The 27063-nt window shown below is 43.1% G+C and overlaps 1 protein-coding gene across 17 annotated transcripts in view; it reads right to left on the reverse strand.

Moving 5' to 3' along the window:
- The window catches only part of HIVEP2 (HIVEP zinc finger 2), a 219239-nt gene extending 201256 nt beyond the window's left edge, over positions 1–17983 (reverse strand). For 3 of the 17 annotated variants that reach the window (XM_086318120.1, XM_086318122.1, XM_086318107.1), the window contains exon 1: positions 15858–15999. The gene's annotated coding sequence lies outside the window, so the exon portion shown is untranslated. Of the gene's footprint in view, positions 1–14576; positions 14833–15167; positions 15387–15465; positions 15686–15857; positions 16000–16319; positions 16463–17275; positions 17430–17450 lie in introns of those variants that run through there. The other 14 variants (XM_086318124.1, XM_086318110.1, XM_086318113.1 and 11 more) reach the window with 13 other exon arrangements.
- Positions 17984–27063: the final 9080 nt, after the last annotated feature.

Genomic DNA, 27063 nt, shown 5'->3' on the forward strand with positions numbered 1-27063 from the left:
AATAACAGTGCGTCCACTAGCAATATATTTGCTTTACTTTTATGATTAAAGTCATTATCCTCGAGATTTCTGGGTTCCTGGGACAAAGACAGCAATAATAATATGCTAATTCAAAGTCAATACACCTCCTATGCAAAATACACACACTTCACACTAATTATAAAGGCAACAGGATTTTCTGCATAGAAGTTTTCACAGACACGCCTTTCAACTGTTCCATCTAACTGTGTTTGCATGGAAATGCCCAGACCAGGGACCAAAGTCTCCACGTGTTACAGACGTGTACCATCCTCTCTCTACTGTTTTCAGTTCACAATCTTTACGCTGAAATACAAATCCTCACAAGGTGTATCCCAACCTTTCGAACTTTTTCACTAACATTCAATTCATATGCATTTTGTGCTCTCCTCAAATCAGACGCTTCTCTGAAAGCACCCTTGACACTTTTCAGGCTGTGTGCTAAGTCGCTTCAGTCATGTCCCACTCTGCTAACCTATGGACTGTAGCCTGCCACTCTCCTCTGTCCATGGGATTCTCCAGGCAAGAATACTGGAGTGGGTTGCCATGCCCTCCTTCAGGGTATCTTCATGACCCAGGGACTGAACCCATGTCTCTTATGTCTCCTACATCGGCAGGCGGGTTCTTTACCACTAGCACCACCTGGGAAGCCCCCTCTTCAGGTTGGCACCTATCAAAATCAAGGCCCACCTAAAGCACCTCATTCTCATAGGAAACTCTCTCGATATCCCCACCCAAGGGTGATGTTGCACCTTAATATTTCATATATTCCTGACGTGATCTCAACCTGCTTTTTTCAAATTTTTCGTGATAAATATTTTATTTTTAACATTATTTTATTTTTTATTGGACTATAGTTGCTCCACAATGTTGTGTTAGCTTCTGCTATACCGAAAAGTGAATCAGCTATACATAAACACCCTGTTTTTTGGATTTTCCTCCCACTTAGGTCACCAGAGAGCACTGAGTCGAGTTCCCTGTGCTTACAGCAGGTTCTTATTAGTTATCTCTTTTATACACAGTAGTGTATATATGTCAATCCCAATCTTCCAATCCATTCCACCTCCCCTTCCCCTCTTGGTATCCATATGTTTGTCCTCTTGTCTGTGTCTCTATTTCTGCTTTGCAAATAAGTTCATCTATACCGTTTTCCTCGGAGAAGGCAATGGCACCCCACTCCAGTACTCTTGCCTGGAAAATCCCATGGATGGAGGAGCCTGGTAGGCTGAAGTCCACGGGGTCGCTAAGGGTCAGACACGACTGAGCAACTTCACTTTCACTTTTCACTTTCATGCTTTGGAGAAGGAACTGGCAACCCACTCCAGTGTTCTTGCCTGGAGAATCCCAGGGACGAGGGAGCCTGGTGGGCTGCCGTCTATGAGGTCGCACAGAGTCGGACACGACTGAAGTGACTTAGCAGCAGCAGCAACAGCATACCATTTTTCTAAATTCCATATATATGCACAACCTGTTTCTTTTAATTATAGCTTCCTTTGCATAGTTCTTTTCCTTAATATAGAAAACTACAAAAGTTTTGATGATGCCTCACAAGGGCAGAAGAAAACTTTTGGCAGTAAGGACTATGTTCACTATTTTGATTGTCGTGACAGTCCCACAGTGTAAACAGTTTCAAATCATGCCCCATAGGGTTAACAGAACTGGTGACTAACAGAAGAAAGTCTTGAGCTTGTCTTAAAGAACAGCAGGTAAAGGATCCGCTTGTTAAAAACCCCTCTACTTCTAACCTACCTTCACTGACCGAGCTTACCTTAATCATTATTTTTTAATTTATTTCACTTAAAAAAAGTTTTGATGATGAGAATAGTCCGTCTTCTTTATATTTTATATACTATTTATACTTTATTTCATATTCCCATACATTTTACACATACGAGTATCTCCATAATCATCTATGTTAAAATAGATTTGTATTATATTATTGGACATTCCAGCTCTCTTCCAGTTGTAAGCCTCAAAAAGCATGTCTAGACCTTGTCTGTAAAATGTTTCTAAACCAGCTGGCAAGAGGATATATTCTGAAGAGTAACTGGAGGTAAGTAATTTTTCTGAGGATTCATAAAAAAATAATAGCCTGAAGTAGATTTCAGACACGAACAGCCTGATCCCTAAAGAAATTAATAAAATAAAAAATGAAAACTACATAATAAGAGGTCTAATTGAAGGAACCAGGAATATTTAGCCTGGAGAAAAGAATACTTAGGGTGAACATGATTGCTATCTTTAAATTATGATATGATTGTCATGCAAGTCGATGAGCAAACTTGCTCTGGACAGCGGCAGAAGGCTCAATTGATGAACTGAAGTGTCCAAGAGTGGACAGGCCTCCCTGAGAAAGGAAGAGTTGTGTGTGTAGAGTGAATGCAAGCAGTCCTTGGTGATTTGTCCTGAGTGATTGCTCCTCACTCAGTTGGAGATTAAATGATGCCTCCAATGGTTTTCTCTAAGCCTGAAATTCAGTGAAAAACTTCACACTACAAAGTGTTCTGTCATCCCTGGACAAATCAATACATCAGACCCTACCCTTAAGGATAATCAGCATAATTCAAATTAAGACACTTTAAAGGATGCCCTAAAAAAGTCATCACTGCAGTGTTACACATTGTACCAGAGTGACAGGAAGAGGCAAAATTACCCACAAAATGCTAAACTAGTACTGGAGGTGCAGCTTGTTCACACCCAAGAGCTGACCTGTCTGGAAACTAGCACTAGGAGAGGTTCCTTTGAACAAGGAAGCAGGCCATCTGCAAATTCCAAAAGAGTCTCAGAAATCCATTTCCCCACGCCTAACCCGCTCACTGCCTCACTTTTCAGAAACACTTACATGCCAGACATAAGAACAGTAGTTTGATTTACACAACAGTGTGGCATATTGTAAAAATCTTTTATGAAACATAAACCAAAACCAGTTGGCTTAAAGGAGATGTCAACCATTAAATATATTGTTAGACACTGTTTGCTTTTGTAAGAAGGGTTAAAATAATCACAGCAAGCTTCAAAGCCAGGAAAACTTGTTATTAATTTCAAAATGTCTTCTCTTTGCTTCTCATTGCTCCCATTCTACATAAGGAAAAGGAAGAATATAGGAAAAGAAAGACAAATTATCAGGATAATGTCCTCACAATCTAAGCTCCTGGGATTACTAGCTAGAATGTACAATTCTTCCAAATCTGTTACTAATATTTAGCATAACTATTCTCAGACGACATTAGGTTTGACATTAGTAAATTCTCACCAAACATGGACAAAAATCAACTGATGACGGAACGAATTTGAGTTTATGGATTAAAAATCTAACCTCCACATAGTATCCAGTTTTTTGCTATATTCTATACTGCCGGGTGATTTATTTTTAAAGGTCATTTTGAGTACTCTCAGCCACCTGGCCCATTTTAAAAGCTACACTTGATTAAATTTGGGCAACAAGTTCATTGCAGTATCACTGAGGTCATCTGAACACGTAAACAGACTATAAATTCAAAAACAAATGAATTTGGATTCCTTTTCTTTTGCTTGACATGGGTATAACTATCTCAAAATTTTGGTACACATGTTCATCTGTGACCCGTCCAAAATTTAGATGCATTAGGGATATGACACTAAGCTGTGGAGCTGCTGACCATTATCTTTCTGAAAACAATTACATATGCCTGTAATAAATTGCATCAATAGCAGTCAATTATCTCAAGAACACTCTACTCACCCTTGTCACAAATGTATTGCTGTGCACCAGATTTTTTTCCCCCAACAATTGAATTATTCTCGAAACTTAGTATTGCTTCACATCCTAAAAATAGCCACTCCAGTTCTCTTGTGTTACCCTGCTCTGTTCCCAGGAGGTAGGGCAGTGCTATAAGCAACGCTTCATTTTTTACAGATGAAGAAACAATGAAATGTAACGGAGGTACAGCCACTTGGCCTGAATCATTTTGAAAATCAATAATGAGGCAAGCAATGAACTAGTGGGGTCAGGATTTACCGTCAGCCCTCCTGGTGTCCTCTGCAACCCTGGTGTGAGCTCTAATGAGCACATCCTCACAACATGGGCACAAAAGAAATGTGAAATCCTCATTTTACCCCCCAGATTTCTATCTCTCCCAACACAACCTTGACACATGGCAAATACATTGAATGACAAGAAAATTAATTGAATGTTTCCAACCCTGGATTCTTTTTTCCCTCGCTTAGAGAAATGGGGATTGTTGGAAATGGAAGCATCAGGAGAAAAAATAATAATAATAAAGCCTGATAACTGTTCCATGGATAAAAGAGAAGCTGAACTTCCCATGACCTGTCCATCAAGTGCCGGGGCCAGCCATTAGGACTGTCCCATGGGGCACCGCTGAGTTGCAAAGACAGATTTCCTCACTCGCTTCAAGTGAAAAGAAAAGACTCACCCCCAGCTTCTTCATTTTTCTCTGCCTGCATAGGGCAAGGGTCTTCAGTGGAGAAAAGGCGCATCCTCCCTCTTTTCTGCCTAATTCATCCAAGCAGGCCCACCAAGACACAAGTCTTTCTCAAGCCCCACCGCCCTGAGCCATGACCACCTCCATACAACTTTCCTCCTCAGAGCACGCTAACAAAATATGGCCGAAGAAAACTGTTCTGCAGAGAGGAATCCGGGTTCGATGCTAAACTTCTCTATCCAACCGCAGGAAAAAAACTACCTCAAGATGACTCCATCTGTTCCCTTGCTATAAAAATAAGCGGGAAGTGCAGAACCCGAGAAGAGGCTGACTATGGCTGCAAGAAGTGTCTGTGACTGCTGCATGGAGAAGTGAGGGAGCTGTTTCCTGGAGGACTTAAAAAAAAAAAACTGAAGAAACAGTTAAGGGTGAGCAGATTGATGTGCCTGTGGGAGCAAGATTTCATCCCTCATGTGGTTCTGATGACGCCTTTGCTTACAGTGGGTCAAAGGTCTGTTCTCACCAGGCAAACAGTAAGCGTCTTTGAGAATTAGGACTTCAAGCATTCACCAAGTATCCACTGTGCACCTGCTGCACACCACGCCTTGTGTCTACCACGCTTTCGTGAAAGCGGAAACCATCCTCACCCATTAGAAATTTCATAAGAAAAATCACGTTAAAAATGAAAAATTTATTTAAGCAAGACTTAAAATACATTTAAAAAATTCATTTAAACAAAATAAAAACAAAATTAAAAATCCAAATATTATTTGTGGTAATCACTTTAACAAACTGATCAATGTGTTTTACAATAGTTATGTGTCATTTGTAAACCATTTTTTCCTCCATCCCATTAAAAAAAAAAAAAATAGCCAGGACGTGATTCTATAAGTATGAAGGGTTGTAATGCTAAAGAGGAATTTTTTAAAGAGCTAGTGTTATAATATTTAGTTATTTACAAACAGTACTTCTTCAAAAACTACCTTACTGTGAAAAACATTTCTAGCAGCTACCTTACTAGAAATACAAATATGTGTGTGTGTGTGTGTGTGTGTGTGTGAGAGAGAGAAAAGTGAAAGTGAAAGTCCCTCAGTCGTGTCCGAATCTTTGTGACCCCATGGACTATATATAGTCCATGGAATTCTCCAGCCCAGAATACTGGACTGGGTAGCCTTTCCCTTCTCTGGGGGATCATCCCAACTCAGGGATTGAACCCAGGTCTCCCACATTGCAGGTGGATTCTTTACCAGCTGAACCACAAAGAAAGCCCAAGAATATCAGAGTGGGTAGTCTAGCCCTTCTCCAGCAGATCTTCCCGACCCAGGAACTGAACCAGGGTCTCCTGCATTGCAGGCAGATTCTTTACCAACTGAGCTATCAGGGAAGCCGTGTATATATATATATATAAAATGGGATGTTTTCATTACTGATTTAGTAAGATTTTACAATGTTTCTTTAACTGTTATTTGGATGGAGTGACTCAATATAAAAGCAGAGATTCCTAAAAACATTAGAAAGTAGTACAATGGCCGAATACCATAAAAAGTTTCTAAATTAGTCCACTAGAATATAAACACCATGAGGACAGGAATTTTTTTTTTTACTATTTTGTTCACTGATGAATCCCCAGTGTACAGTACAGCACTTTTTCCAGAGTAGGTGCCTAATAAATTTTTGTTGAATTAATAAATGTTTGTTTAAAAGTCAGCAGTCTCATAAACACTTTAGCTGGTCTCCTAAGAAAGCTCAAGGCCCCAGGAGTAAACACTGGTTCTCTGGCTCTTGCAATTTACGGAGAAGTTCAAGTTGGGTAATTCTGGCCCCAAAGGCTATTTTTAGATCAAAAACTCAAGAAGGATGATACACAGAGAACCACATAATTTAGTCCACTTCACTAGTGTAGCACTGGCTGAGTTAAAGGAGAAATATCCCAAATTTTAATTGCTATTTCCATTTGTTAATTATGAAGAAACAAGTGTCTTCTGACATCACTTCTTAAACCATTTCAATCAAAGTCTAAGAATTTTATTGTCTTTTCTTTTGATCTAACCCCTTCTTTGAAGAAGGAAATGGCAACCCACTCCGGTATTCTTGCCTGCAAAATCCCATGGATGGAGGAGTCCGGGAGGCTACAGTTCATGGGGTCGCAGAGTCAGATGAGCAACTAACACATACCCCTTCTTAACAATAATCTTGCCTGCGTGTGTGCATGCTCAGTCACTAATTTGTGTCTGACTCTTTGAGACCCCGTGGACTGCAGCCCCCCTAGGTTTCCTCTGTTCATGGGATTATTCAGGTAAGAATACTGGAATGGATTGCCATTTCCTCCTCTAGGGGATCTTCCCAAATCAGGGATCAAACCTGTGTCTCCTGTATTAGCAGGAGGATTCTTTACCACTGAGCCACCTGGAAAGCCCCAATCATAGCTACGAGGTATCAAGTGTTTACTGTGTATTGTGGAGAAGGGAATGGCAATCGGCTCCAATATTCTTGCCTGGGGAATTCCATAGACAGAGGAGCCTGGTGGGCTATAGTCCATGGGGTCACAAAGAGTTGGACAGGACTGAGCGACTAACACTTTCACTTTCATTGATACCAGCGTCCACATTCTCATAAAAATTTCACAATGACCCTTAAACAGAGATTACCATTCTCATTTTGTAATTGCAAAGAGACTAGCTGGCCTTCCTAAATTCCCCGAGCTGGTCGTGGAACTGGAATTCACCCAGGTCTGAAGTGAAGTGAAGTGAAAGTCGCTCGATCATGTCCGACTCTTTGAGACCCCATGGACTATAAAGTCCATGGAATTCTCCAGAATACTGTAGAGCGGAGCTTTTCCCTTCTCCAGGGGATGGTCCCAGCCCAGGGATTGAACTCAGGTCTCCCACATTGCAAGTGGATTCTTTACCAGCTGAGCCACAAGGATAGCTGCCCTCAAACCAGGTTCTTAACCCCTAGGCTACCTGGGTATCCCACTGGCAGATGTGTATAAACTACTGGGGAGAACAATGCAATAAAGAGACAAAATGGTTGATGATTTCTTTAAATTTTTGAAATAATGTTGATGTGCAAACACTAGCTTATGTGGTGTGGAATGGTGAAAAGACCACAGGTTGTTGGAGCCAAACGGCCCTGAGTTCAGATCCAGCTTCACCACCAACTATCAGAGCATCCTTGCAAAACCACTTACCCTTTCTGAGTCTCGGTTTCGTTAAGTGTAACCATGAGGAGTGTGCCTGCATTGAAGCCTGCACAGAGTAAGTATTCTTAAAAACCTAAATTCCCTTCCTTCTAACGGATTTGCTAAATTGGCACTGGGCTGATTTTTTTAAGTGTTTGGTTCATCCCTGTAATACCATAATTACAGAATATAATGACACTGCATTCTCTATAACTACAAAGAATTTATAAACTGATAAAATATGAGTTGGAAGAGCCTTTAGAAGCCATCTGTTCCCATCTTTTCCATTTCCAAATCAAGTCCAGAGTATAAAATGACCCATTTCCAAGTTTTTACAAAAAGTTAATTGCAAAGACACAACTAGACTTTAAGTCCTCTGCCCAGGCTCCCACTAACCCCCCAGTTTTTGCCTCACATTACACAGGCATGGCAATGCATGTAATTTTCAGACAATTAAGCAGTATAAAATAACCTCAGTTTAATTGCATCCAATTAACAAACCAAATTAGTGTTTCATATGTACACTATTAAACTAGTTGTCTGGCTTCCAAAAGAAATAAAACACTGTTTCAAATGAATCTAGCATTTTAGTGAACAAAGCTACTTACAATTTAAATTACCTTTCCTATAATCTTCTTTATATGGAATTAGACCTAATCTCCATTTTAAAAGAAATACTCTCTGCAACTATCAGGATGAGAATTACTACACTGCATTCTAAGTATCAAATTTTCCTTCTCACTGTACACATATGATTTTCTAAGATTAGGGTGTTTGTGCACTTGCATGCCCATACACATATGCATGCCTACAGATCCCCAAGCAAATACAAATGAGGGTGTGTCTACATTTACTTATTGCCTAGTTTCAAAAGTCCCATCTTTCTGTTGAGCTTCTGAAATGTAGTGAATCTGCCATAGTGCAAATAATAAGTTTCAGAGACCTCCTGCTTTCTTTTTCAGAGAAAATAAAACCACCAAATAAATCTGTCAAGAAAAAAAAAAAAAAAAAAACACTGCTTTTCAAACACACTGCACTAGGCTACCTGTTCAGTATTGCTGTGAATTAGGTATAAAAGTTATCAATGAAAAAGCAGTATTTTAGGGTTTCCCTGGTGGCTCAGTGGCAAGGAGTCCTCCTGCCAATGCGGGAGACATGGGTTTGATCCCTGGTCCAGGAAGATCCCACATGCTGCAGAGCACCTAAGCCCATGTGCCATGTGATACAATTACTGAGCTTGTGTTCTAGAGCCCAGGAGCCGCAACTACTGAGCCCTCGCACCCAAGAGCAAAAAGAGAAGCCATCTCAATGAGAAGCCCACACACCATAACTAGAAAGTAGCCCCTACTCACAACTAGTGAAAAATCTACGCAGCAAAGAATACAGCCAAAAAATAAATAAATAAAATTTAAAAGCAGTATTCTAACGAACCATGAAATGAATCATCTATTTATTTCTTAAATACTTATACCTAAAAACATAAATAGTTTGTAATTCTCAGTTATAACCATTTTCATAAGTTGGTGAACTTTAACTATTAGTATTTATGAGTATTTTCTGGAGCAAAAAGTTTTACAGGAGGTTAAAATAATAATGCAGTGCTGTATTTAAAATGTAGTTCAAACTGACAATCTGTCATACCTATTGGGTCATTTTTATCAAAATATTTTAATCACTCTTGTTACTATTTTACAAGGTGCTTTTCAGATGTCCATTAACAGGATGACACAATCATATTGTTAGGCAGTAGTGTCAATCTTTGTTACTTCTCTTTGGACCATTACAACAATTTTACTGCCTCTCAGCTACCAAGATATCCATCCCATATACCCTTATCATCTTTCTAAAACATATACATCATAGTATCACTCCTCTGCTCAAAAACCTAAGTGAAATCCAGCTCAGAAGGGCTGTAGAGCCCCACAGATCTGGAACCAATGTGTCTTTCCAGGCTCACCTTATTCTTTTTCTCCCAGTACTTTAACTCTGCCCCGGAACTCCAGATCAAATTATGCTGGGCCTTTCCCTTCCCCTTTTGTTTACTGAAATCCTACCCAATTTTCCAAGGCCCCAATTAAAAATCATATCCTCCCAAAAATATTTTCTAATCTTTCCTGCTGGGGGAAAATAAAAAAAGTGCTTCCATTCATACATTGCTTTCACTTGTAAGCTTAATAAAGTTTACTTAGAAACCATCTGTCTTCTCTAGACTGTACAATTCTTGCAGTCAGGGATCTTTGTCTTTCTATTTCTCAGTTATTCATTCTGATCTCCAGTATGACTCCATAGACCAAGCTTGGAATATCTCCAAATACTGAATCTTTCTACCACCTAAATAAAATTTTTTACATTATATAAATTTTAAAACAGGAAGCAAATAATTAAATGATACAGCTGACAAAAGGGAACATGAGTCCAAGACTACATAAAAGAATGTTGTATTTTAAGAACCTCTTTGCCTTCATATTCTCTTGTAAGTATTACACTGACCACTCATCACACAGAAAGCAAAAAAAAAAAAAAAATCAGATCCAAATTTCTCCAAAATTTCTAAAGTTTGCAAACATGTAGAAAAATTACCTGGGAAAATGAATGTTTTAGTAGCTATTTAAAATCATAGTAGATCCAGCTCATGCAGAGCTCTAAAGATTAATCGGTTACTTCACACAGTGACCTTGTAAAGACTTTTGAATTTGCAGTTATTCATTAACTGAATCAATGATGCCAGCCAATTAGTTAACTGGAGCCCCAAACAAGTATATTTTAAAACAAACTACTTATTCCTTAAAAAAAAAAAATCTGTTAGTTTTCATACAACTAACCCCCTCAAACTGAAGTCAGCATATAAAATTATAACAAATTTCCAGGAGAGTCATTTATATGGAGGTACTATGAAAAGACACAGGTTACACACAAGCCTTCTCCAGGTTCTAGGCCCTGCCTCCCAAATTCCCTCTCCAATGAAAGTCTCTAACATGGCCAATGGTAGGTTCATCATATGCCTGGATTTGCCAAGGACAGTCTCTATTTATGCCAAGAAGGACAATCATTCATGTAGTCAACCTGCCCACATATTCTGAACTCATCTTGCATTACCTCTCCTGTTACCCGCCCTCCAGCCCCACTGGCCTGCTTCTAACTCATCAAAACACTGTATATCCCCCAACCTCGGTTCATTTGCATTGTTCCTTCATTGAAGGATATTTCCCTCTCCCCATCTATCTTTTTCTCCTCTTATTTGTTCTGCAGTCTCAGCTCAAATATCACCTCCTCAGAGAGATCGCCTCCTCACTCCCAGACAGGGATGACAGACCTCTTGTTACACATTCCTTTATGTTTCTTCCATAGCACTTATAACAGACCTAATGATTAGGACCGGTCAGCCCCAACAGATCAAGCTCCTTTTGTGATCTGGTTCATCATTATACCTTTGGTATCCAGCACAAGGTCTGACTCCTAGTATATACTTGTTGAATGAATGGATGAATAAGTTGCAACTGATCAAGACAACCAGGGCACCTGTCATAATACTGTCATAATACTCTAAAGAAAGGGCCAGGATTTTAAGTGAATGACAAGGCAAAACACTGGAGGGCCCTGAATACTTCCTGACTTTACATCCAACCATCTTGTTACCAAAGGAGCAGGTCAAACCCCACCTGCTTTCTGCCCAGAACTGTCTTCAGGCACACAAACATCACTTTCATTGCTTCTTTCCAAAGCTACAAATTTGGAGCCTAATCCTTCATTCATTGCTTCTCTCCAAAGCAAGCAGTTTCCTCAAATACATCAAATGGTTAGATTCCAAATTTGTAGCTGTTAGGAAATCTAAAGTTATGGACACTTGTAAGATCACATGACAGTTAATACATGTCACATGTCAAGTGATGGGCAATGAAAGTATATGTTAAGATTAGTGGCTCATTATTTGACCCAGAACAATAAATGACACAAATTATCAAGCAGTTCTGATTCTATTCTAAATGTAGTGGTTAAAACAGTATAGTCCTAGGTCTATATTAATGCTAGTATCCATGATCTACCTCAGAAACCAAAGATTTCACAGATCAAGTAAGCTGTGTCCTCCCCCTGTACACAAAGACCTGGTGTTGCTTCACAGCAATAGATGAAATGCTGAAATATTTTTCCAAATTACTTAGAGCTATCTCATAGCTACAAATACTGATCTATAACCTCCCTTTTTATTAACTTTGTCATAAACAGCATATAGAAAGCAATGCTTTTGATTGTGATCAAATACCAGGAACAAGCAGAAAATTACATGACTTACACAATTTCCTTCAAATAAGCACAATATTATTTCCATAAAGTTTCCCATTTTCCCTCCATCCTCTATGTTCATCCACAGCTTCGAACATTAAGAAGACTGACTCACTGACTTAAGATTCACTGCAGTTTTACTCAAGATTAATGAAGACTCTGCCTCTGTGGTTACAGCAAAGCCATACACATGGTCTGTTCCTTATGAAATCTGAAGTCCGCTGAGTTGACTTAACAAACTACCTCTGCTCCTTTTTCTAATATCAGTTGAAAAGGCACAATACTTACATACCAAGTTTTAGCCAAACTATGGATTCACAATGAATTAATATATAAATACATTAACCAGAAGCATATCACTGGAAGCTTCAGGTGGAAATTTAAATTGTGAACCATTTCTCCACCTACAGGACCTACAGAGAGTACTGCTGAGGCTGGCTATTAACCCAAATGTGAAAATCATGTTTAACAGACATAGGTAATTAGTTGGATGCACAACCATCCATCCAGTTGATCTTAGCCACTTTCCCCTTATTATAATATTTACCACATCAGGTTATCAATATTCCCCATCCTAATGGATTACACTTTCCTCGCTAAATTACATTTTCTATAGGTCTTTAAAACTATTTTTCCTATGTTGAAGCTTTCTGATTAATTTCAGCTAAGTACTAATAATTCAAAAATCTAAAACCAACACAGAAAGAGTACATGTAATTTGTAGCTGCTACTGCTGAAATAAACCCTGCTTAAAAAAAAAATTGGCAAATTCTTAAAGATTCTTCATTTTGATTGAATCAGCATAAAAGATTCAGCCTGATTTTCTGAATAGTGACAAAGCGCCAAAACCTCAAGCAGACACATGTACCATTATTCCACAAGGAACACCTGCAAACATGTTGCTTCTGTTTTGTTTTCATAGTAACAAGAACATTTATCAACACATCTCACGTAAAAGGAGCCTGATCAATCAAAAGATTTTGCTGGCTAATCTTTCAAGGTAGTCAAATAACATGATCTCATTACGTGATAATATACACAGTAAATTCACTTTTATGTTCCATGTTTAAGAGACATATAAACACGTTTTATCTACTCTAATGGTATCTTTCCAAAGACTGCTACAAGGATCTAACCAGTTGAAAATCAGTTACATCTTAATTTGTAGCATCATTAATATATTATCATGCCCCAAATTACACCCAAATTAATTTCACATTGGTTTAATCATAAATGCCCTTATATAAATAAAAGCAGTCTCTAATAAAGTCAACTACATAAAATACAATCACCATCACAGAAATATAGGTGCCAACAAGCAGATTTTGTTTTATACCTGACCGATGTTCATAGCAAGAAACTCAGACAATTTTCTAACAGCTTCACCACTGTAATACAACATTTTCCTATATTTAAGAAATATACTGCATTTCAAACCTAGTGGTCAAAAGGGATTATGACACTTGAAGCACACTGTCATTAAGGAGATACAGGTAAATCCCTTTCACCTTAAAATAAAAATGCAGTTTTCATCTGGTACCATGACTTCTTAGTGTTCCACAGGAATTTTGTCTGAATAATGAAAATGATATTCTTTCTACTCAGGTGGAGGGCATTTCTGTCTTGATAAATTATTTGGCCTATATCCTAAAAATCAAAACCAGTCTATTTATTATACAATCTTCTTGGGTAAATTTTTGCTTTGGCACTGTTATATGGAGAATAAGCACAAGACATTCACAAATTCTAATATATATGTGCTATATATATGATATATGTAATATATATTTAAGTACATATAACACATAGGTGCAAATATTTTAAATAACTTGATTTCCTCAAAGACAAATAGCACCAAACATTACTACATCACTAGAGAAAAAGTTTCTAATAAAGTTAAACTGTTTTTTTCTAGGAGGACAGATCATAGCAAACTTAATTAAAATGGATCTTATTAATATTTCAAGTAATTTCTGGGCTTGATTAGGCACTACAAAAGAAACAACTGTACTGAAGAGAAAAATCAATAGCCCTTGACCAGGGCTCTGGGTATGCTAGAAAAACACAGTTCTCTCCTGCCTGACCCAGGTCTAGCCTTTGGGGGTGGGGGAAGAGTACCAATAACAATTTGGAAGTCAACTGAATTATTTTTAACACGGCAAAAAAAGGAAGGAGGAAAATCAGTTCAAATTTTCCATTATAATGAAAGTACCGGAAACAAGCCTTTTTATGTTCATTTTAGGCCCAAGTAACTGTGCAGAGAATAGGGCTTTTGCAATGTCAGTTGCACACTCTGCTTCCTGTGCGAATTCTCAACCATTACAGGTGTCCTAAACCCTCCAGTGAAACCGATCTACTATCAAGGGAGTCCTGCGGTCCCCTCGAAGCCATCCCTACTGCCCCCTACCCCGCACGTATGACTGCCCATTTCCTGCGAGCGTCTCTATTAAGGACCCTCTCTCTTCTCTGCACTCCTGCGGTTAAAGTACCCACTTTTCCTTGGCGTGGCATGTAAAAGCTTTCCCATTAGAGAGGACTAGTTCCTGCAGTCCTTTCTACTTAGATGCTTTCAAGTCAGAGAGGAGCCACTTGAAGAAAACCCTCCTCCCCCTCTCCTTTCCCCCCACCGGAGCCACGTCCCTGAAGGACAACACCAAGGGACACTTCCTGACCTTCTACCCCTTCGCCCGATTTCGGCTGGGAGGGCTGGGGTCGCATTTTCTCGTGTCCTCTGCTGCACTGGATGTGTTATGTAAGACGGACAGGACGCGGGAGGCACATGCGTATAAAGCGCACGGATCTGTGATAACAGCTGGGGTGGCAGAGCAGATCTGGAGTCTCCCCCACCAAATACGACAGACACCACACACACACACACACACACACATCACCTCCCCCCCGCCACGCCGCTCCCCCCCACCCCCAGCAGTGTTTTCCTGTCTCGCCCCTACCAGAACCAGACGCACAGAAAGGAAAGGCGGGGGGAGGGGTGAAGGGAGGTGAGAGAGGAGGAGGAGCGGCCGCACGTCTGCTTTGATAGCAGCCGGCAGAGCCGCCGCGGCAGAGAGCCCCTCGTTAACCCCCTTCCTGTGGCTGTACCACGTCATGGAACATTCCCGGAACGGGCCAACGTTCCACCCACTTCAGGGAACAGACATAAAGGCGCAGACCCAGCTCCCCACAGTGCACAGCCCAAACACACATGTCCCTTTCCCGGTCCCCCGGCAGACGCACAGACGAACACGCATGCAAGACGCCCCCACCGGTCTTCGCGCGCCCCCGGCCAGCCCGCCGCGCCGGGAGCCACTCTGCGGTCGGTGCACCCGCAAGGCGAGGGCGCCTCCGCCTGAACCTTCCATCGAGACAGTCCCCTCCTTCCTCGCTTCCTTCCTTCTCTCCTTCCTTCCTTCCTTCCTTCCCCGCTGGGGAGGAGAAAGGAGTCGCCGAAATGCCAACAGCCGGCTCCTCCGCTGCGCTCGCTCGGCCGCAGGCCGGCGGCCCGGCCCTCGCGCCGCCCGCCCCCGGCCCCGGCCCGCGCCGCGCGGCCCCCTCCCCCGTTACCTGACGACGGGCGGCCGGCGGCCGCGGCAGCCGCAGCGGTGGCCCGGCGGTGCGCGCCGGTGCACGTCCCTCATTAGTAACCAGGCACATTCCTGCCTCCAGCGCTCCCGCGCCGCCCCCTCCCCCCAGGACATTACGCAAAGCAGCCTCCCCTCATCTGCATAGATCCTCGGCCAGGGTATTCCCCGCATTTCCCAACGCGCCGGACCCCCCTCCCGAGGTCTCCCCCATCCCCGCCCCCTCCGACCCTCACCCTCCGGACGCCGGTCCCGAGCCGGGGGCGCGCGCCGGGAGGGGCCAGAGGGGTCCGGCCGAGGCGATTACGGTGTAAAGTGAAACAAGCTCCCAATGCTAAAGAAGGCAGGAAAAAACACCGCGCCGAGGCCACTTACCGAGCCGAGGGACCTAGATTCCCGCCGCTCTGCTCGCCCGAACGGTCGGTCCGCCCTCCACGCACCCCGAGGCTGCACCCAGCACCCCCAAAAGTCGAGACGTGTAGGAATATGGTTAAGGAGCCAGGAGACCCTCCAAGTTGCTCCGGGCTCCCGGGAACCTCAACGTCCAAGACACAACTTGGCCAAGACTTGTGCCACAGTCACCGGAGATGTTTCTGCGGAGACCCTCCTCGGGCGGGCAGAGACAGCGCTCAGCGGCGCCCCGCTCGCCTCCTCTCCACCCCCTCACCTCCAGCCCGCCTCCGGCCGGCCGCCCGCCCCCGGGCCGCTAGCCCCTCGGGCGGCTGTCAGCTCCCGGCCGCCGCCGGGTGACAGGGGCGGGTGGAGGGCGCGACGCGGCGGCCCGAGCCCGAGCGGGCGAGGGGGATCCTCGCAGCAGCAGCAGCGGCGGCCGCTCACCTGGAAAGTCACCGCTGAGAAGGAGGAGGAGGAGGAGGACGGAGAGAAGGAGGAGGAAGAGGAGGGAGAGGAGGAGGGGGAGGAAACCCCCCTGGTGCCCTTGTTCTCGCTGCCGCGGCGGCCGCTCCTCGCCAAGGCTGAGCGTGTCTGGTGGGGGGTGTCTGGTAGCATTTCCTTAAGGACAGAGGGAGGGCGGGTGCGGAGGGAGGGAAGCGATCCCGACCGCCTGCCCAGGCTCCTCTTTCCTTTTATTTATTTTTCTGACACTGTACGGAGATGGGCCCGGGGCAGGGGCCACCGGGCTCGGGAGGGAGCCGCGAGGCCCGGGCCGCAGCCGTCTGCGTGCGGGAGCCGCAGCGGCCGCCTCCCCTCCCGGTCTGTGGACGCACCGGGTTATTCCTGGCAGCGCCTCCCCGAACAGAAGTTACTAGGAGGAGTGCGCGGCGAGGGCGGGCGGGGGGGGGGGGAGAGGCGGAGAGAGGGAGGGAGGAAGAGGGAGAGACTCAGCCAGCGACGTCATCGGATCCCCCAGCGCGTCCCAGGGAGGGAGGCTGAACCAGAAAAACCAGTCTGGAGCCGGCGAGCGGAGTGGGTTGAGCGGCTCGCGGGGCGACGGGGCAGGGAGGCGACCGCTAGGGCAGGGCCGGGCCCCCGCGCGGCCGCTCCGGGCGGGAAGACCGCGGCCGCGCTCTTGCTCGCTTGGATCGGGGATCTCCCCCGGAGGGCTGGTCTCTACTTGTCATGCAGAAAAAAAACTTGGGCGTCTCTGGGAGCCTGAGAATTTCCTTTAGGGATGTGGAAACCTCCTCTCCCCACCCCCATCTTCCCTATTTCCCAGATGCTGGTTCCCGGTCTTGAACACGCACGGGATTTACAGAATAATGAGTATTGTCTTGGACGATTCTGGCCGGTTCCATCCTCTGATCCCTTTCCCTCACCCCGCCTCTGCTACTCACATTTCTGTTATCGGTCAAGAAAAACAAAATCAGACTGTAGCTGCTGGCTGCGTTTCTGGAGCTTAGCAAAATGTATTAGTAGCACTTTCCTTGCCCGCCCGCCCCCACCCCCCGCGGAAGCACGAACTTTTCAGGCGCCCGAAATGCCCCAACTGCCTTCCCTGAGGTCACTCACCAGGGCGCCCTGGGCGCACCCAGTTCGGGGAACGCGGCCCGCCCCGCCGGGGTATTCAAATCGGCTGGGGCAGCGGCGCAGGGAGCAGCTGGCGGCTTCCTGGTGGGCCGAGCTGGGACCTGGGGCGAGCGGCCGCCCCTAGCCTGCGCGAGTCCCTTCCTCGGAAGGGACGCGAGTGAAATCACACGCAGCTCAAGGAGAGCGGGGCCGGGGGCGGGGGAATCCCAGGCGAGTAGGCGCCGGGGCTCTGGGCTTCCTCCCCGGCCCGGCGACACCCCGGGAGACACCGGGGCTCCCTCGAGCCGCTAGCCTGCTCGTGTGGACTCATGTACATCCTCGAGGGGGAGGTTCCCTGGAGGCCGCGGCGGCTGGAGAGCCGCGAGAGGCCGTCGGGCCGGGCGGATGCCCCGAGCGCCTCCTCCGGGTGGTCTCCGGACCCGGCGGGGACCGCGCACAGCCCCTCCTGGGCGGCCGAGCAGAGCCGAGTGCCCGGGCGCCGCGGGCCCCAGCCGCCCTCCCCACCCCGCGGCCGCGCCGCCGCCCTGCCCCGGGCGGAGTAAACAAGAGACGCGCAAGATTTGACCTGGCGCGACCCGGATTTCTGGCCGGGGTTCCCCCTGAGCAGGTGACTCCGTGGGAGGGGTGGAAATTAGTCTCTGGAATTCCGGGCCAAATACATTCACTGTGGTTCAGCTTTTAAGGCAGGTATTTCACCGACAACTGCGGACTGTTTTGCGTCTCAAGTTTCAGATTTCGCGGAAAGGGACCAAATGTCAAGGCATATCAAATATTCCCTTCCCTTTTCATTAAAAGAGAGTGCATTAATAGGACAGCCCCTTTAATGACTGCAAGCACTGCCGGTTTCGTTTTTGTTTTGTTTTGTTTTTCTTTTCGACGTATAATCAGTGCATTTCTGAGGTTCCGGTGCAAGGACGACATAGCCCTGAAGGCCGCTTCTGCACCGTCAAACGGTAATACATTTTTTTATCGATATTTTTTTAAAGGAGAAAAATCTGAACGATTTGTAAAAAGTTTCACTGTGTCCTTTGAAAATGAGTTCATTTAAATTCAGGGCCTACTTCCACTGAAGCGGCTTCTCCTTTCATTGTATAAGTTCTTTAACGTTCTGCCTTTCTTGACTTAACTTGAAGCACCTAATAAAAACTCCCGATCATCATTTTCTCTTAAATGTATGCCATTGCATTTTTAGACATCCGTTTAATACGCAAAACATGATTTTTGAAAATATTTTTCACTGTCAAACCCACCTGCTACATACTCCCAGAACCCATTTTATTTAATTGCTTAATAGAGATTAAGCAGTTTCTTTAAGAATCCAAATTTCTTTCACACACAACAGCAGCTGCCCAAGCTCCCAGAAGCTAAGCAAGGAAAGTAGCAAGCAGTGTTTTGCGTCACAAGAATAAATGTTAGTTGAAATCTTAAAAGTCTGTTTTAAAGGACTAGATTAAATGGTATAATGTGAATATTAGGATACTTAGGTAATTAGTTTACTTTTTTTAAAGCAAATACACATGAGTTTTGATGACCTAAGTGGACCCCTAAAGACAGTCTTTAGTCAAACTTTTGTCCCCAAATCATCAGACACTAAAGATGATAGCCTGAACTGAGTTGAAGCACAAGTAAAAATACTTATGAATATGTGTACACTGGGTGACATCCCCTCTGGTAGGAAGAATCACTGTCTTCAAGTAAAAGCATCCCTGTCTCCAGCCGCTAATGCTAAGACATGTCTGTCTAGTTACTTCTATTTAAGGGCAATATGGCAACAGAAAAAGTCCTCTCCCCAGAGAACTTCAAAGTCAAAACCAAAACTGGCCTTGGTAAACTGTGCACTCAGCCCTGAGAAGTGCTATAGTAAGTGAGGTTGGCTAGGGCAGAGCTTGACCCTGCCTGGACACCCACATGGAGCATCACAACAAGGTAGGAACTTTCTTTTCATTCCTTGTCTTTCTTCTTACTTCTCAGGTTCAAAGGAAAGGAAAATCTGGTAATCTGGATTATGAGATATTAAGAAAGTAAAATAATGCCGCATGGCAGTAGGGTATTTTTTTCGAGTCAGAAATCACTTCAAACTGAAAGCGTGTTTTTTTTTTTTTTTTTAAACTTTCACTGCACTGGTTCTTAGTTGCAACACGTGGGATCTAGTTCCCCAACCAGGGATCAAACCTGGACCACCTGCATTAGGAGCAAAAGGTCTTAACCACTGGACCACCAGGGAAGTCCCTAAAAGCACTTCATTCAAAAAATATTTATTGAGTGCCTACTGTGTGCTGAAGACACTTAGGATCAGTGAACGCACGAAATACCTCTGCTCTCCTGGAACTTGTATTTTAGTGAGGGGGAAAGGAGATGGAAGAGGAACAGGATGTAAAACAGCCCTAACATATAAATGGTGGAGAACTTTGGAAGATAAAATTACAAATTAATTACAAAGAATTACAAAGAAAAACAAAAATAGGGTAAAGGGTGGGGTGAGAGGTGTCATGTTTCAGTATTAAATAGGAAGATCAGAATGGGACTCACTGAGAAGTGACATTTCTGCTGAGGCTTGAAAAGGAAATGATTTGGCAGTGGACATATCTGGAGTAAAGAACTTTTCAGGTAGAGGGACCAGCTAAGATTAAGTTCTAAGACCGGAGCAGGCCTGGCGTGTTTGTGGACCTTAAGAGAAACAGTGTGACAGGAACAGAATGTAACTGCCTGTGAATTAAATAGCCTCCCAGGCCACTGTAGGGACTTTTCTCATTCAGAAAAAAAAAAAAAAGCTTGACAAAGGGCAGATTTATTGTGTTACCACCCAATCCCACTTAATCTGAAACTTTGTGGGCCAGGAATCTGCATTTTAATAAGTTTTTGATCCTTATCCATTCTAAATCTCAAGAGGTACTGCCACAGAGCACAGTGACTGATACACCCAGTAAGGTAGGAACTGGGTACCAAGAGCCATTGTACATAAAGCTTCCAGAATCAGGCAAGGCCGTGTTGTTAATCAGGACTCTTGCAGTTGGCAAGTTGCAATCCTCAACTCTAACTAGCTTAATAAAAGGGACTTCATTGATTCACACAACCAGAATATCAAGGACTAAATTCCAGTGGGACCCTGAGACTCAGATGATATTACCCTGGTTCAGTCATTTCCCCTCTCTCAGCTCTTGGTGTCTCTCTGTTCATTTCCCTCTTCAGACCAGCATTCTGCGGTGTGCTGGCTGTAGTCCCAAGTGACTGTTTTCCTAGGTTAGCAACCGCAGTAGGAAAAGACCTTCCCAGATAGCTCAGGCAGGCTTACTAGTCAAGTCCTTGCACCAGAACCAATCATTGACCACAGTTTCTGGAAGGGTACTATGCATATCGGGTCCATGCTGCTAGGAAGACTGACTTCTTCATTCTTGAGAGCACTCAGGAAATATGTACATCTGGTCTTTTTCCTAAGAAGACGAGTTCAGTGGCCTCTCATGGAAAACCTTCTTAATAAAGTACAAAAACTCAGATTAGGAAACAGTCAGTACCGGGATTACTGAAATCCTAATGCACCTTAGATATAGAGACACAGAGGCTTAACAATACCTCACTAATAATTTACCTACATCACATTGGTGCTCGGATGCTCCGTCGTGTCCAGCTCTTTGCAGCCCCATGGGCTGTAACCTGCCAGGCTCCTCTGTCCATGGAATTCTCCAGGCAAGAATACTGGAGTGGATTGCCATTCTCTTCTCCAGGGGATCTTCCTAAACGGGGGATCAAACCACATCTCTTGTGTCTCCTATGTTGGCAGGAGGATTCTTTCCCACTAGCGCCACCTGGGAAACGCACATTAGCCCTTTCCCATTCTACTCTTTTCCATCAGCTCCTGCCACTCCAAAATAAATTATAACTGACATTCTTTCACTCAACAGACATTACTTGGGGTTAAGTCTTTGCATCTATCGAAATCTTCCATTACAAGCCAGATACAAGTAGTGAGCTCTTACTATCCTAAGCTCTTAATAGGTTATTAACTTCTTATGAGGGATTTATTTATTAAATTGCCTTTCCAAAGTGACAGCTAGCTCAGGACTCAGACTGATTTATCTTGATAAAGCATAAGATGGGGATGATATGAGGAGGGGGATAAGACAAAGAGGTCAAAGCTTGGGCAGGACTGCTATGGGGGAAAGGGTGGAGAAATAGGAAATGAGAGACAGGCAAAACAAAACAAGGTCTTCGGTACCCACTGAGGATGCCTCTGCTCAGGGTCTGTGAAGGGGGTGCCATGATGATCTGGGCTTCTCAGGCAGGAGGGAAGGGGGTGGTTCCAGCAGTCTAGAGTGTAGGTCCCCCTCTGACCTTGAGCTCAGGGGAGACTTGCCTTCCCTCTCCAAGCCTCTACTTCCTCATCCGAACAACAAGGAGATCGCCTTCTAACCACAGATTCTGACAGTTCTGAACTCCTGACAATCCAGTAGGGCCTGAAGGGAGGGAACAAGAGGGGAGGGCAGCAGAAAGGAAAAAATAGAGGAGAGAGCCTATCAAGGACCATTGCATTCTTCGAAAGCTCGCGAGTAGTTTCTTAGGAGAAAACCTCAATTTCCAATTTTAAGGAAATGGACATATTTGGGAGGATGGATAAATAATGGGTAAGGATGAGGGGACAGAGATTTGGGGTTAAACCTATGCATAAATTCATTGTACTGTATGCCCAGATATGAGAAGAACTGTTTCCCATTATCAGCCTTAAGATGTGTTAGGGAAAAAAAGCATTTTTCTTGAATTTATCCAGTGAAGTCTTTTGTTGTTTGTTGTTGTTCAGTCACTCAGTTGTGTCCACCTCTTTGGGACCACGAGGACTGTAGCCCGCCAGGCTCCTCTGTCCACAGGGTTTTCCAGGCAAGAATACTGGAGTGGGTCACCATTTCCTCCTCCAGGGGATCTGTCCCACTAGGGATTGAACCCACATCTCCTGCATTGGCAGACAGATTCTTTACCACTGAGCCACCAGGGAAGTGCAATGAAGCCTTTTATTGATACCTAAATCCTTATACTTTGGCGATTTCTGAAAATAATGACTTGACCCACTCCTAATCTATCTGCTGATCAGATCTAGCTCTTTTTTTTATAGTTTGGACTCTGAGTTAAGAGGAGAAATAGAAGTCAAACCTTGTGTAGTAACTCAGGCCCTTATCTAGAAATTTTATGTAAAATACGGTTAAAAAGCATTATGTCAAAGAGAATATGTGCTAGTAGAGGATATTATCTGAGACCCAAAGGAGAATACTCCCAAATTACATAGATGTGCAGCAAAGGGATTCACCAAGCTGTTGGTTTGATCACAGTACAGTACACGGGGTACCCACTGGTCTCACGCAACCATCAATATGCCTGATGAACTCAAACCATGGAGAGAAGTGTGTCATAGCAATACATTTTGTGTAAGGGAAAGAAGAAATCCAGGATTGTTTAGAAAGATTTCCACAAGAGAAAATTAAAATCATTTTTTAAATATTTTGTATCTAAGAGGATTGATTCAATTATTTGAAAAGTCTGTGTATATAGGTAAGACCATTCTCATTGATTTTTCATATGGTATAGCAGTATTACAAAGCTAATTATTTGGTTTCTATCTTTTAAAAAAAATTTCATGGAGGAGTATTTATTTAGTATGTCATTTTCCATTGACATTCTTACCTATGTACATGAATATGTCAGAAGGCTCTGTCCCAGCAAACTGACATACTCCATGTCCCCATAGTGCCTCTCATTTTATCTGCCATTGTTTTCTAATCATTTCTCCTCATCTAGACTACGGAATCCTCAATTAGTTGAGACTGCGTGAACTATGCATTGGGGTGAATAAATACAATGAATTTTAAAGTTAGGGTTTTATCCCTGCCTTCTTACTTTTCCTGGCCGCTGCGTACAAGCCATGGCACAGCCTTAGCTAAATAAAATCTCATATAATGACACAGACAGGGTCAGATTTAAAACAGATCTACATTAAAAAGAACTATATGTGCTTTGGGGAAGCAGCTTGTTCAGATGTGGATCTTAGATCTGTTCTTTAAGGCAATTATTACTTTCCATCAATTAAAGATTTTGTGCTGGATATTAGGCATGCCTGACAAAGTACCAGGGTTACTGAACACCACGCACATAGACCAGACCTTGAAGGATACAACAGCCAGTATTACTTTAAATTTAGGTACACAAAATGAACAAATTGTGTGATTGCTTTTTGCATATATACATATATATGCTGTGCTTAGTCACTTAGTCATGTCCAACTCTTTGCAACCCCATGGACTTTAGCCTGTCAGGCTCTTCTGTCCACAGAATTCTCCAGGTCAGAATACTGGAGTGGGTAGCTGTTCCCTTCTCCAGAGGATCTTCCCAACCCCACGTCTCCTGCATTGTAGGTGGATTCTTTACTGTCTTGAGTCACCAGGGAAGCCCAGTATATATGTATATGTGGGTCTAGATAGATAGATAGATATGTGTGCTCAGTTGCTTAAGTCATGTTTGACTCTTTGCGACCCTATGGACTGTAACCCACCAGGTTCCTCTGTCCATGGAATTTCTAAGGCAAGAATATTGGAGTAGGTTGCCATTTCCTTCTCCAGAAGATCTTCCCAACCCAGGGATGGAATCCATGTCTCCTGTGTCTCTTGAATTGGCAGGCTGCTTCTATACCACTAAGCCACCTGGGAAGCCCATATATATAGGTATGTACATATGTGTAACCATTACCCTGACCAAAATGGAAAATATTTTTAACACTCCAAGATGCTCCGTTATGACTCTTCCCAGTAAATGTACCCCTGAAGTAATCAGCATTCTAACTTCCATCTCCATAGATTAGATTTTGAGCAAAGACATCTATCATCTATCCATCTATCTATGTTTTTTGTTCCAAAAATTAATTATTGAGTGCCCATGTGGTACGCAATGTTTGGTAGCTGGAGACACAGGAATAAACAAAGCAGGTGAGGCCTCTAGGCTCTGTGGGGCTCACATTCTGGTTGGGGAACTGATCATAGGCAAATTAACAAGATAGTCCAAATCATGAAAAATGGATCAAGGTAATTGATAAACAGTAGATAGGTAAGGTTGAGAAGTGTTGGATGGGGGTGGGGAGTATCTGCCCAGGTAACATTTGGGCTAAGAACTGACCGAAGAGCAGGGAAAGAGAGCCCCAGGAAGAGGGAACTGAAACTGTAGAATCCCTAAGACAAGAAGCAGCTCAGTACTAAGAGGAACTGAAAGGCCAAGTGTGGCTGGACTTGAGAGGTAGGGAGTCGGGGAGAAAGTCCTGAGAAATAATGTAAGAGAAGCAACCAGGAGCCAGAGTAACATGCCTTTATGGGGTAAGTAACTGGAACAAGGAGAGAGACCTTGGAGTTAAAAAATATGTATCTGATATACTCTATTATTAACTGTAAAAACTTTTCCCATAAAGAGCCTTCAGTAAATAAGTAGTGGCTGCTAGAGACGACTTGCAACTGGATGGCAGGTCAGTGAGAAAATAATTCCAAAGCAGAGGACTTTGTGAAAGCGTAATTATACATGTTGAATGTAACAGAGGAAAATAGTTTTTAAGGTAGCAAATCCTAAAGAGAATTTGGATAATGTGGGTGCTGTTCTTCACATTTTTCTATGGCTAATTAGAGAGAACTGGGAAACACACAATGCTGCCCACCGCCCTGCCAACCCATTATGGACACTTCTAATTTCAGATAAATGAAGCCCTTGGTTACCACCTCCAGCTTGTCTCAGAACATGCATTGTGTTATCAGAGTAGATGAGTAAAAATAATAGCCTTCTGAATATCTATTAAGGGTAGCTTTCTCTTATTCAGTCAGTTCAGTTCAGTCGCTCAGTCGTGTCTGACTCTTTGCAACCCCATGAATCGCAGCATGCCAGGCCTCCCTGTCCATCACCAACTCTCAGAGTTCACTCAAACTCAAGTCCATTGAGTTGGTGATGCCATCCAGCCATCTCATCCTCTGTCGTCCCCTTCTCCTCCTGCCCCCAATCCCTCCCAGCATCAGGGTCTTTTCCAGTGAGTCAATTCTTCACCTGAGGTGGCCAAAGTATTGGAGTTTCAGCTTCAGCATCAGTCCTTCCAATGAACACCCAGGACTGATCTCCTTTAGAATGGGCTGCTTGGATCACCTTACAGTCCAAGGGACTTGCAAGAGTCTTCTCCAACACCACGGTTCAAAAGGATTAATTCTTCAGTGCTCAACTTTCTTCACAGTCCAACTCTCACATCCATACATGATCACTGGAAAAACCATAGCCTTGACTAGACGGACCTTTTTTGGCAAAGTAATGTCTCTGCTTTTTAATATGCTATCTAGATTTCTCTTATTAGGGGATACTTAAGTTCAAATCACGTCTCCATGTTAATGAAGCAACTCCCAAATTCACTTTGCTCTTAAAAATCTAAGTTTTCCATTTTTCCCCTTTACACAGAAAAATGTGATATTTGGCTAAGTAGCTTAGAAAACCAACATTTTCATATGCATTTAATTATAAAAAGTAAGTGATTATGTAAAATCTCAGGTATATATATATATATGTGTGTATGCATATACACACGCACATGTATATCTTCTCTTTAGCAAACAATATATATTTCTCATTTTAAAAAGCATTTCTAATATTTTCTTATCCAACTATGTAGAAACAGATATATACTAAAAACAAATAGCCACTTATCACCTTTAAAACATCCCTTTTTAACCATGATGTTACTAAAAAGCCAAAACTGTGACATATACATGATGGGAAACATTAAATTTCATGGTCAGGGTGAAATTTGAGGATGGAAAAAAATCAAGATAACTTACATTTGAGTTGAAGTTCTCTGTAAGACATTTCATCACGGGGTTCATTTATATAAGTATTAATAACAGTATTGGGAAAATGTACTCCCAAAAAAGCCTAAATGAAAGCAGAAATTAAGAAAATTTGCATGATTTTAAATATCAAAATGTCTGAAAGCATGAAGCTATATGATTGAATTTTCCATGATTATGGAGATTTTGTTTTATGTGGAACAAACTGAAAGGTTCTTCCTGATTCTGGTGCTTCCGAACTTAGGAGAGAGGCTGGCACCTAACATCTCTGAGAGCAAATTCTCCTGCAAAATTGGGACAATAGTATTTATTTCAGTGTTACTGCAACAGGTACGTGGCATGCAACAAGCACTTACTATGTGCTGGTTATTTGTATAAATATCTGTGGCTTGGACACTAAATTTTTATATGACTCTGAGCAAGACAGTAATCTCTGGGTCTAAGTATTCTTGTTTATAAACTGAGAGTTGAACAATATGAGCCCTAAGTTTCCTTTTAATTCTGATATTTGATGATTCTTATTATCTATATGGTATCAGTTTCCTCATCTTTGTAATGGGCATACTAAGAGCACCTCCCTCACAGAATTTTTGAGAGGATAAAATAAATTGACAGGTAGAAATTCTTAGAACATTGCCTGGCACATACATGTTAGCCATGATGGTGATAATGATGATAATAATTCCACTGGTAAATAGTGTGGTAGTTCTAAAACATTTAGTGTCTGGTTGACTATATGATCTCTTCTTTCCAGA

The sequence above is a fragment of the Bos grunniens genome, chromosome 9 (assembly GCF_055505025.1).
Source record: "Bos grunniens cultivar Pamir isolate PY7600 chromosome 9, Bosgru_T2T1.0, whole genome shotgun sequence".
Lineage (NCBI taxonomy): Eukaryota > Metazoa > Chordata > Mammalia > Artiodactyla > Bovidae > Bos > Bos grunniens.